Below are 12,914 nucleotides of genomic sequence, written 5' to 3'. Positions count from 1 at the left end.
CTTCCTTGTAGGCAAATGGATATTGTCCTGTTACTTACAGGATTGTACTTCAGGACCTTGAAATGTTCTTTTTTGACAATGAATATAATACCATTTCTCTTCATGTGTCATTCTTGGAATAGTAGTCCATATGATTGTCTGATTCAAAATGGCTGATAGCAGTCCATTTCAGCTCACTAAAGCCTAGGATATTGATCTTCAAGCTTTCCATTTCATTTTTGACAACTTCTAACTTTCCTAGAGTCATATTTTGTACATTCCACATTCTGATTATTAACGGATGTTTACAGCTGTTTCTTCTCATTTTGAGTCATGCCACATCAGCCAATGAAGGTCCCGACAGCTTGACTCCATCTGTGTCATTCAGGTTGACTCTTCTTTGAGGAAGCAGCTCCTCCCCAGTCATATTTCGATTGCCTTCCAACCTGAGGGGCTCATCTTCCAGCATTATATCCTACAGTGTTCTGCTGCTATTCGTAAGGTTTTCACTGGCCAGTTTTTTTTTTAAGAAATAGATCACGAGGTCCTTCTTCCTAGTCTTTCTTAGTCGGAAAGCTCTGCTGAAACCTGTCCACCATGGGTGACCCTGCTTGTATGTGAAACACTGGTGGCATAGCTTGCAGCATCACAGCAGTAGGCAAGCCACGACAGTACAAGAAACTGTTAAGATGCATGGTGATCCGGTCTGATAGTACTGACTAAAATAAAATATACAAAGCTTTTTTTGAATATCTACAATAGCAAGAAGCCCTGAAGGTTATTATATTTGACTATAAAGTTATCCCTTTGACTAATTATTGAGTTAGAACATAATATAACTTATGACACATGTGAAATGAGATACAGGATGTTTGGGAGGAATTGATAATTGAATAGAAATCATGAGTGTGATATTTGTATCTCCTAAATGACCTGACATCTCTCCACAGTTTAACCGCTTATTTCCAACTGTTCATCAAATATCTATATTTTGATATCACAGAAACTCTTCATATACAACATATCAAAAATTAAAGCAATGTTTTCCCTGTCCTATATTTTATTTCTATATTTTATTGTATTTTCGGTTATTCTAATTTTAGCTCATCCCTATTATTTTCCCTTCTTTACCACACAAGTACAATGAATCAATAAAGTCTAATAGTCCTGTCACAAAATGTCAAATGTGTCTCCTTCCTTTCATTTTCAGAGCCCCTAATCCAATTCTGACTTGTACAACCATTTTCCTTTCAGTTGCAAAAGACTTCGAAGTTTACTTGTATTTATTTTTTTATTAGCTCAATCCCTTGTCCACATTGTTTACCAATTATTATGCATCAACTTTAACTCTGATCATATTAGCCCTCTGCTCTCCAACATTTTTTGAGTCTTTGTTGCCTCCGAAAATGAAAATAAACTCTTTAAATTGGTGTTCAAATAGTCCACATTAAGATAAAAAAAAATAGCAAACTGTTTATACAGTCTTATCCACCATTTCTCCCCGTGGCTCCCAAATGCTCAGAACAAAATGAGCACCCTTTTATTGTACATGGCACTTGCTTTTTACATCCTTTGTTTGCTCATACTGTTCCCTTTCCTACAGCCGATTACATGGATGGTTGAGTAACTCCAGAGCTAAGCCAGTAAATTTTAGTTTTTATTTAAATAGTATTTTCTGCATATTTGAATTTATTTAGACATGAAGTTCTGTCATTTCTTTTTTGTCATTAAAAAATGTACAAATGAAATACAGTTATCAGAAATTTTTTCAAATGGAAAATCCTACTCTTCCGACATGTTTACCCAGAGTTATCAATGTTTTTTCCATACAGCAGAATTTGAGAGATTCACTTTTGCTTTATCTTCACCAACACTTTATATCTTCAGGTCTTCCCCCACCCCTGTCATTCCAGTAGGGTTGTGGTGGTATCTTAATGTTTTAATTTGCTTTTCCATGATGCCTAATGATGTTGAACATCTTCCGACATACTGATTTTTGATTTAGAAACTCACTTTTGTGACATACTTGTACAAGTGTTTTATACATTTTTTCTATTGGGTTATCCATCTTTTTCTTCTTGATTAGTAGACTCAGTTTTATATTGTTCTAGATAGTATTCTGTCATCCCTTGAAAAGTGTGACTTAACCTCTTACTTTCTTTATGATTTATTTTGAAGTTTTTAGTTTTACACTAAAACAGAAGTTTTTAATTGTTGTGATTTATATGAGAAATCTTTGCCTACCTCAAGATCATCAAGATATTGTCTAAGATCATTAAGATATTCTAGAAACTTTATTATCTTAACTTTTAACATTTAAGTCTATGATACATCTGGAGTTAATTTTTGTGTGTAGTGCAAGGAAAGAGTCAAGTTTATCTTCTATTTTTTGTTTTCCCCTACATTTGGCTATCCCAGTGAATCGGAAGTTTTTATTGTAAATACCATTCTTTCCACACTAAACTGCAGTGAAAGCCTTGATGAAATTTAGGTACCTGTAACACATGAATTCTCTAATCTTTTCCATTGGTCTGCTGTCTATCTTTGCATACTACCTTAATTACTGTCACTTTATAATAAGTCTTGATGTCTAGTATTATAAGAGTTCTAATTTTGTTCTTCCTCTTCAAGATGGATTTTGCTATTACTGATCCTTTCATTTCTATATGAATTTTAGAATCACCCTGTCAATTTCCACAATAAATGTTAGAATTTTGTCTGGAATTGCAGTGAATCTATAAATCGATTTGAGAGAACTGATATCTTTATTGCATTATTCAACCCATGAACACAGAATATCAGACAATTTACTTAAGTAATTTAAATTATCTATCCATGATGCTATGTAGTTTTCTGCATTTAAGTTTTGTATATCTTAGTGACAGTTTTCTTTCTTTTTTCATTCGTTGTGCCTGTTATTTACTTTGCTTATTGTCCTGACTACTACCTTCAGTACAATAATGAATAGAAGTGATGTTAGCAGACATCATTTTCTAGTACCTGGTCTCAGGGCAAAAGCTTCACTATTACATCGCTAAGTAAGATGTTTGCTGTAGATTTATCACAGAAACTCTAGATCAGATTAAGAAAGTTACCTTGCTACCTTGTCAGGTAGTTAATATGATGATGATGTTGATGAAGATGATTATTGTATATGAGATTCAGCTTTTATCAAATACCCTTTTTAGGAATTTAGCACTGATTAATTTTCAAATGTTAAACAAATTTTGCATTCCTAGAATAAACCAACTTATTTATGTTTCATTTTCTTTTATATACCACTGACTATTTATTATTTGCTAGTTGTTCAGAATTTTTGCATCTATATTTAAGAAGAGGTTGGGCCTATAAATTTTCTTTCTTGTACACTTCTCTCTTGAGGTTTTGGACTCAGGTTTACAATGGCTTCATACATTGGGGGGAAATGTTTCCTGTATCACTGTTTTCTGAAAGAGTTTGCTTTAAGTTTGGTGTTACTTGTTTCTTTAAACGTTGTCTCAAGTTATATACTCTATTTGGGGAAAAGTTCCTTTTACCTTGTTTTTCCCTGAACTTCAGTCCCTTTCTCCACAGTACCATGTGAATGAAGGAATTTCTGCCTCGCTCTTTAGCACCCCAGCTGTTGCTATGCACTTTGAGTCTAGGCATCTTACCTACACACATAGTACTTGGAGTTGGCAAACACATTGGTGGGAAATGGTATGCATGATTTTGAGCTCACATTTTTGTGGTGTTTTCTTATGATCTTGGTTTTTCAAATCCTGACCATCTTGGCATCCCTGAACTTCAATCTCTGTCTCTTCATCCCAGTAAAAACGCTGCAAGTAAGCCTCAGATTTCTGGTTGGCTTCTCTTGCCTGTGAATAGAATTGCAAAGTGTTCTGAAAGAAAATGTGGACAGAAATATAGGATTCGTATCAGCATAAGACTCTGCTTTCTGGGATCTTGCCCCTTAATTTCTGGCTTCTTTGATTGATCTCGTGTACCTTCAGTTCATTTTCTAATCCAATGTGTATAGATATTCTTGGTAGGATCTTAACCCTTATGCAAGCTATACCAATATGGCCAGAAGTCTTCAGAAATGAATTTTTCAGTAGTCATTGATCATCTTAAGTGTTCTTGGTACAGTGAATAAAAGCGATAAAGTCCCTGGCTTTACAAAGCTTACATTTTTCATGAATTGACAGTGAATAAATAAATATAAAAATATACAGTATACTATAAAATATTGAAAAGTACTATAAAAATAGGGAAGGTTAAGGGATAAAGCATGTCTGTTGGTATAGTATTTGATTGAGTGATCAGGGAAGCCCTTAAAAATATAACATTTTAACAGAAGCCTAAAAATAGAGAGGATGAGCCATGGTATAAGATCTTCTGAGCCAAGTGGAAAGCAGTTATGGAAGACTTAAAATAGGAGCACCCTTATGTATTAAAGGAACAGAATACTTCCAATAGGTAGAGTTGAGTAGTAGAGGAGAAGGGCCAGAGAAAAGGGAAGAAACAGAAAAATGACCATAAATCAGTCCACATTAAAGCCTAGGATATAATGACAAGTGATTTGGAATTTATTTCAAATGTGATAGAAAATTATTGTTGGGTTTTAATCAAGAGAGTTAATTATCATTTATGTTTTAAATGAATGACTTTGTTTGCAATGCAGAGATTATAGTATAGAGGAGTTGAGAACTAAAGCTAAATACCAATTGGAAAGCTATTGTTACTTTGTTTTTCTTTTACCTGTTTTCCCCTTTTTAATTGACACCACTTTATTTTGAGATCATCTTACACCCTCAGATGACAAAATCAAATTACCACATTATTTTTAATTCCTCCCTGAAACTGTCCTATCTAAAATTTCAAGACCAACTTGACTAGGATTTTCCTTTTATCATTTATTTAGGTGATGAAAATAGTATCTGTTTGCCTTTGGATTCAGTCCATACTTCTAGATTTTAAGGCATATCATAATACAATTATATAGCACTCACTCAAACTTAATTTTTCCTTTTCAGCCAGAAAACACTGAGTCCTTAGAATATGGCAGACACTATGCTTGGTGCTAGGATAGGTACACAGACAAATATAACATGGCCCAAGCTTAGGAGACAAGAGAATTATTTTTGGATAACTATAATAAATTACATTTGCTTTAAGAGAAGTTTTTTTTTTTTTTTTAAGAGAAGTAAATACAAAATTATCTAGATAAATTAGTCTCCTCTGTAATCTGCAACTGGCTTTTTTTTGGGGGGGGCAGGATTTGCTGATGTACTAATAAACACTTGTTTTATTCACTCTATCCATCCTGCACTTCAAATCCTGAATCAATCTGCCATGAAATTTTTCCTTAGGTTGATTGTCACCCTTCTGAGATTTGATTACATTTAACAAACACTTAACCAACAACAAAAAAAAAAGGACACTGATAATCCAGAGTTGTTTTGTTTTATTTTTATTAAGTACAGTTTTTTTTTTTTTTTTGCAGTTTACCTTATACAAGAATAACTTAAGCATCATAAAGTATGAAGGATCTGAGATTTTACCCTACATGCAAGCTAATAAATTAGGCTGCATCACTTTCATAGACATTGGTAGATGACATGAGATACCTGAGTCAGAGACAAAGGAATGTATTACTTACCACAGCTGGAGCTTTTTGTTCACATTGGTTCCCCTGGCCCAGAAAGTTCTACAGGAGTGGCCTGTGTGGATACTGTGCACACAGTGGGTGTATGTCCCATCCAAGGAATCTGAAGCCTAGGAAACCCCATAATTTTTAAAGGGCTGTTAGCAAACCTACCTATCTATCCTCTAGAGGAAGTAATTATTTTTATTATAGTGGACAGCAAGGAAGTTTGCCCAGAGGGAAACTGTCCCAGAGGGAAACACTAAAACATTCTATCATTCCAGTCTGTGAGCTATATGAACATCTTTGAAAATATAGTCCAGAAGAAAAACTCTCACAAGTCATGTAGAAATGTGAGAGACTCATGGAAAATTACCTAACAACATACACCCCTTGTTTCTACGTGGCAAGTTTTCCCATGAGTACACCATTCCAGTGGCCACTCTGATTAATCTGAGTGACAGCAGCTGGGACAAAATCCATTAGATTTGTCTTGTAATACATTTAATTAAGGTCACTAGCAATAGAACTCCAGGCAGCAAGATGAAGACAACCTGCGGTCACGGTCACACCCACCAAGGTACGGACACAATCAATTGAATAAATCCCATAAGTCGTCAGGTTTACCTAAGAAAGCCAAGTCTTTTTCTCCTTAAGTTTCCTTACTGACTGTCCCACTAGCTGAATGTATTAGCAATCATACAGACTCCATCTTGGCCAGCAAGGAAGATATTTAGAGGAATTTTACCACCTAAAACAATCCTCACCAGTGAGTGGAAGCTTCCTGATGCCTTCCAGGGCCAAGGTGATATTTCTTTTAACACTTGAAGATCTCTTATGTCCATGATACTTTCCAGATAATATTTAGAATGACTAAGAATGGGGTTAAGGAAGACATTAGAGCTGTTTGTTACAGGAGGTACAGGGTCCGTGGCCACCCCCTGCTGTCTAAAGGAACTTCTGAGTAAGGTTAAGGGGGAATGACTATCAAATTATGGTCAGAGCCATTTGATGAGGAATGGCAGACCCAGAAATCAGTTAAATTTAAAGTGCTTGTAGTTGGCTGGGAGCACTGCAGAGGAATATTTTCCTTGTGAAGGAAGAATTCAGGGGCAGTTCATTAACGGGCTTTCCTCACCCATATCTTAAGGGGGTATAAAGTGTTTCCTCTCTAAATTCAGGCTTGTTGTTCTCCCTCCACCCCCAGTAAATCATAGTTGTCCCATTCCAGTGACTGTAACTACACCTTTTTCTAATTATACCCTATTCATACTTAGACCTTTTGTCTGAAAGGATCAGGTACAAGAGAAAAAAGGGAAATTTTACAAAACTTAGGATTCAGTTTGAACAACCTAAGCCCCCTTTTGGTCAGGCTGCACCCTGAGGATATGCCAGTTATGCCAGCCTGTAAGTTGTTGTTGTTACTGTCAGTTAGTTGCCATGGAATTGACTCCAATTCATGGCAACTGCATGTGTGCCATAGGCTTTTCAAGGCTGTGACCTTTCGGAAGCAGATCGCTGGGCATTTCTTCAGAGTCACCTCAGTGTGTTCTAACCACAACCTTTACAGCTAGTAATCAAGCATTGAACTGCTGTGCCACTTAGGGACTTGTGAGCTTCTTTTAGAGGAAAGAACTACACATGATGACCAGGGATGATTAGAACAGAATCCTGAGTTGTCAAAACAGGCCTATATAACCCTTCACATCTTTTGTCCTAAGCAGTGTGTAGGAAGTATCCATGATACTTTCTGTGGACAGCCACATTCAGTGACCACACTGCCTTACCAAGGTATGTGGGCAGATGAGGGAGGTAGAGGCAGACTATCACCTCATTGTTGGGTAGTGTTTTTGATAAAAGGTGCATAATTATCAGACTGCAAATGGTCTGGAAAACAGAATTGATGTAGGGCCACAGTTATGTGGCCAAAGTCAGCTGATTGATAATCTAAAAAAGTGTCAACAATGATAAGAGGTTGAAGGCGTGATGTAGTCAATTTATCTGGAACAAGTAGAGGTAACATTTGTGTGATGGGACCTCCTCCAGCACCAGATAAATGGGTACATTTTTCAGGTGTCAGGTGACATGCATTGGAAGCCTTTGAATCAGAAACAGAGTCACGCTCCATCAGTGACATGATTTCAGTCATTCTCTTTAGGGAATGGGCCCTTGCTATGGGCATCCGTATGTGTATCCAGAACATTCTATAAGCAGCTGCATTTGGTTTCTACTGTTTGAGGTCCCAAAAAGGGGTATCTTTAATCTGCTAACCTGTAGTTTTCCAAATGGTAAACCAAACTGTTAAAACATTGACAACAGTCCAAGATTCAGTCAGTTTCAGCTTAGCAGAAAATTCCTGAAACAGGCCCAGCCTTTTAGGAAAACTTGGGTGAATTGAGGACTCCACCGAGCCTACAGCTTTGGTTCAGGCAGTGCAGAGACGATAAAATTTACCCCAGAAAGAAACAAACAAAACAACAACAAAAAATGCAGCTGCCAGACGTACAGCTGCCATTTTTTCATATAAAGCTGAGATGCCGCTGGGGCCAGGGCAGCTGCATTTTTTGTTGTTGTTTTGTTTGTTTCTTTTTCCATTTGACAACTGAGGCTTTGGGGGAATTTCCCATCCTGTTAGTCATTGAATCTGAGTTGACCCACCCAAAATAGAAATATCTGGCCAAAGAGTCACAAGAGTTTAGTTGCAAACTTATAGCTGTTTTTCAAAAGTAGCATGACTGGTAGCTGTATCAGGGAGGCTGTAAGTCCAAAACCCCAAGGGAGCTTCCAGATGGAGGCCGTCTCTCTTGTCAGAGGCAGAAGCTCCAATCAGCAAAATGATCAGTCACAGAGACTTGTATTGTCTCCAGTACCCACGAGGTCTACTAAAGTGCTGGGCCTCATTTTTAGTAAAGAAGTGCTGGAGAGACAGCAGTTTTTCCTTGGCTACTGGAGGGACAGGAGTCCTGGTCGCGCAGTGGTTAAGCATGTGGCTGCTAACCAAAAGGTTGGTGGTTCAAACCCACCAGCTGCTCTGTGGGAGGAAGATGTGGCAGTTTGCTTCAGTAAAGATTTACAGCCTTGGAAACCCTATGGAACAGTTCTACTCTGTCCTACAGGGTTGCTATGAGTTGAAATCAACTCGACGGTAATGGATATATATATATATATATATTTTGGTAGTGGAGAGACTGAATATTCTGAATCCTCCACATAGTCCCAAGAAAATTTGCTTGACGAGCAGGGGTTTGAATTTTGCTTGATTTATCAGCCACTCTGGCTGGCAGAGGTGTGATAACTCTATTACGGCAAATGAGACTAATGTTTTTTTTTAAATTGAAATATAATCCACATACAATTTTGATCTGCCAACAAACGGGATGTCGTTTATATCGTGAAAACTTTAGACATCAGAAGGTAGAGGCACAAACGTGAAGTCTTGTTAGCAAATGACAGGGGAATTTGTCCTCCTGGAGCTTATCTGCCTACAGTTCTTGCCTCTTGAGGTAATCCTTCTGTCGCTTATGGGAAGAGAAAGTAAATGTAACAACAACAGTACATGAAGAGGGCATAAAGTGCCCCACTCCAAAGGCCACTTTCTCTCCCTCCTCCACTGTGAACCTGCGCAAACTCTAATATTTGAATACAGGTATCTTCAAACCCCCGTGAGTCTACATGGGATGGCATGCTTCAACCCAGAGGGAAACGCTGTCTCTATATTTCAAGGCTGTTAGCTATGCAGATATCCTTGAAAACAAGTCTGGAAAAAAAGGTGTCACAAGATGTGTAGAAATGTGAGATACATATCCCTTTCAAGAGCAGGGGAATATATATGTCCCACTTACATTTCCACCTCTGGGGTTTCTTGGGAACTTGGTTTTCCACTGATAGTGTGTGCTGCCAGCAGGTGGGGACCTGTGTAAATGTTTGAAACTGAAGAAACAGGCATGTGCCACAAATTACTGTTTTTATAGGGTATTGTACATAGGGTCGCTATAAGCCAGAATTGACTTGATGGCAACAGGTTTGGTTTTTTGTTTTTTTGGTATGAGGTGGTGCATCCTGGCGGTGTGATTCTGCAAAACTTTTGTCTCTTTTGGCTTTTGTACAGAAAGATAAGCCTTGTAAGTATATTTCTAGGTTCCTGTGTGTTATTGGGAAGTTGCGTTTCTCATCCCACAATCCTACCCCCAGAGTCCAGAGGGACATATGTGTCCCACATAATATTATTCAAAATCCATATTACTTACCAAAAATTCATATACACTCAGTGATTCAGCATGTATTCCATTAATGAAAAAATAATAAATGAACAAAAATTAAACGTGAAAAATAATTCACTCTAGAATGGGTTATGGAGACTTGTTTCCCAACATCTAGCACCTATAATAAATTTTTTAAAAATTACAATAATAATTTTTGATAAGTGGGAAAAATGTTTTAAGGTGGGCAACTTTCAGCTCTGGAGTCACTGTTTGATACCCAGAAGCCACTGACTTGTGGCTTAGGGCAAGTCCGGTCCTAGTGTCTTCATGTGTCAAGGAAAAGATTATATTAGATGGCATGGAAATGTTTGCATATACATACACACAAAAAACGGGTTATTTGTAGCTCCTCTTTATAATAGCTGTACTTTCTAGTCAAAGCTGGATTCTAGTAGAATTATTTCTTTTCTGATCAAAAGCCGAATATAGGTATATCTAATCAGATGTTCAACTGTAAACACACAGTTACAAATTTATCCAAGTTCAAGTTCAGTTTTATATATAAGTAAATTTGATATAGTTCTTACAGTAAACAGAAGTCTTCTAGATCCTGAGTTGTAAGTTAAGGAAAATCTGAACAGAAGGTCTTCTTGAGCAATAAGTGAAATTTGTATAAATGTTCAGTAGTAACTATGATATATTAACATACATTTTTAAAAACAGTGGTATATTTATAACTCTTGGCCAATTCCTCCTGAAATTATTTTTTCTCCAACATTCTAGGTACTGCCAAATATACTTGATATTAATAAACTTGAATTCATATAAATCAGTGGTCTTGGTAATATTTTTTTGTTGTGACTATGTAATTACTGAAAGCATCTTTAGTATTTTATATTAAACTTCCCTGTATGCTTCTAGAAATTTTGGGAAAAGATTGTGGTTAAAAAATTGTTCTGGAAACTTATAAAAGTTTTTGGCCTCTCATTCAAAACCAACAAAAACTATTTTTAAGGTTTTATACATTTTTAGATGTCAGTTGAAAGCCCTAAAATTTGCCCTAGACTTGATGTGGGCTTTCCAAAAAAGGGACCTCATCGAAGTCTGTGTGATCTCACAAAGAAGTCACATGCTTTGTGAGAGCTTGTCCTGTTGCAGAGAGAAAACAGCTGCTATCTCAAACAATATAAAAAGGTGACGGTTTCGCAGGTGTTTAAGAAAAAAATAATAAAGTTGCTTGTCTATGTAAAATCAGTGTAAAAGTCAGGGTCCTTGCCTGGCAAGGCCGATTCTTTTTTACAGTCACTTATCAGGTGGCACATTGACTTTTGTGATATTCCCCCCTTCACATCTCTTCACCAGACTTTAGCACTTTTCACCAGATTAAGAATACTGACTTGATGATACTCATTGCCATCAAGTCGATTCTGACTCATAGTGACCCTATGGGACAGATTAGAACTGCCCCATGGGGTTTTCAAGGAGCAGCACCTGGTGGTTTTGAACTGCCGACCCTGTGGTTAATAGCTGTAGCTCTTTACCACTATGCCACCAGGATTTCTGAGCCTTGATCTTCCCTTGGATCGTCCTATCTTTTATCAGACAAAAGAAAGAATGAAAAAAAAAAAAACCAACCTGAATCCTGTTCACAATATTGTATCAAATAGCAATTCTTAAACCAGATGCTGATACTTCTAAACTAAAACTTTATAAATATATACTATGTTGTTGTTGTTAGGCGCCATCAAGTCAGTTCCATCTCATAGTCACCCTATGTACAATGGAACAAAAACTGCCCGATCCTGCACCATCTTCACAGTTATTGCTGTGTTTGAGCCCATTGTTGCAGCCACTGTGTCAATTCATTCATAGTATACATTAGAGATGAATATAATAACTCATTTGGAGCATTGTTTTCACAATTTCTTATTATATGTTCCATTCATTTTTTTTTTAACTCTCTGCATATTTTTCAAAGTAATTGAGCATTTTCTCTAATTTCATCTGTGGTGTATGTAAATAATCCCTACCTAGAAGAACTCTGACGATGTTCCTAACAACTGAGTCAAGCCAAGCCAGTTGCGATCAAGTCGATTCCGACTCCTAGTGACCGTACAGGATGGAGTAGAATTACTGTGTAAGGTTTCCAAGGAGCAGCTGGTGGATTTGAACTGCCAATCTTTTGATTAGCAGCCGTAGCTCTTAACCACTGTGCTACCAGGGCCCCAAACAACTAGGTAGAGGTATCCTATTCACATAGATATTCAAATAATAGGAGTTTGGTTAAATTTTCAAAGACCCAATGTTGTAAGGAAAAGTGTGTCATTGCACTGCTAGCTTGTAGTCAGGATTTGTCAGTCCTGCCATCCTAAATGATCTTCCCAAAGGTTGCCACAAAACAGTGAACACTGAAGTTTTGTAAGTAGAAAATTGCATTACCTCAGAATGTAATCATTCTAGTTTTAAAATCATAAATATGTTTGATCATTTTAGGACCTTTATAGAAAAACAGATTCATTGATAATCTGTGATTTTTTTTTTATAAAGATTCAAAAAATATTATAGACCACAGAAGTTTATTCTAGACCACATTAATAATCTAAGGAAATAAAATTTAGATCGTTATATCCTAAATTATACGATGCTTGGATGACTAGTACAGTTCCACTGTAGAAGAATATAGTAAGTTTGAAAATTCCATAAGTGGAAGAAAGCTATTTTAAGATTTAGAGAAAAAGATTTAAAATGGAAAAACTTCAAAATTGAAATTTAAATACATATTTTTATCATTTAAACAGTTGAATTAAATACAGATGATATAAGGAGTCATGTTTCTTATATTGTTTTATTTATCGCTACAAAATACTTTCTATTCAGAAAACTTGCAAAAATTTGAAAAAAATTAAGAAACACTATCTGATAGACAGTGCTTATAGAAAAAATGATACTGGTATATTGAAATAATGTAATGTTGAATAATATGGTTTGATATTATAATTTGCATTGTAAAGAGACAAAATATCTTTTTCATTTGTTATGTCTACAGTTGCCTCAGAGTCATAGTTACCAAACAGTGAAATATACTGAACAAGGAGTCATACAATCGG

At 36.4% G+C, this 12,914-nt stretch overlaps 1 protein-coding gene across 1 annotated transcript in view; it reads left to right on the top strand.

Moving 5' to 3' along the window:
• LRRIQ1 (leucine rich repeats and IQ motif containing 1) overlaps positions 1-12,914 on the top strand; it is a 213,756-nt gene that overhangs the window by 104,642 nt on the left and 96,200 nt on the right. The gene's annotated exons all lie outside the window — the stretch shown is intronic.

The sequence above is a fragment of the Loxodonta africana genome, chromosome 4, assembly GCF_030014295.1.
Source record: "Loxodonta africana isolate mLoxAfr1 chromosome 4, mLoxAfr1.hap2, whole genome shotgun sequence".
Lineage (NCBI taxonomy): Eukaryota > Metazoa > Chordata > Mammalia > Proboscidea > Elephantidae > Loxodonta > Loxodonta africana.
The sequence above is the reverse complement of the archived record's forward strand: the minus strand, read 5'-3'. Positions and strand labels throughout refer to the sequence as shown.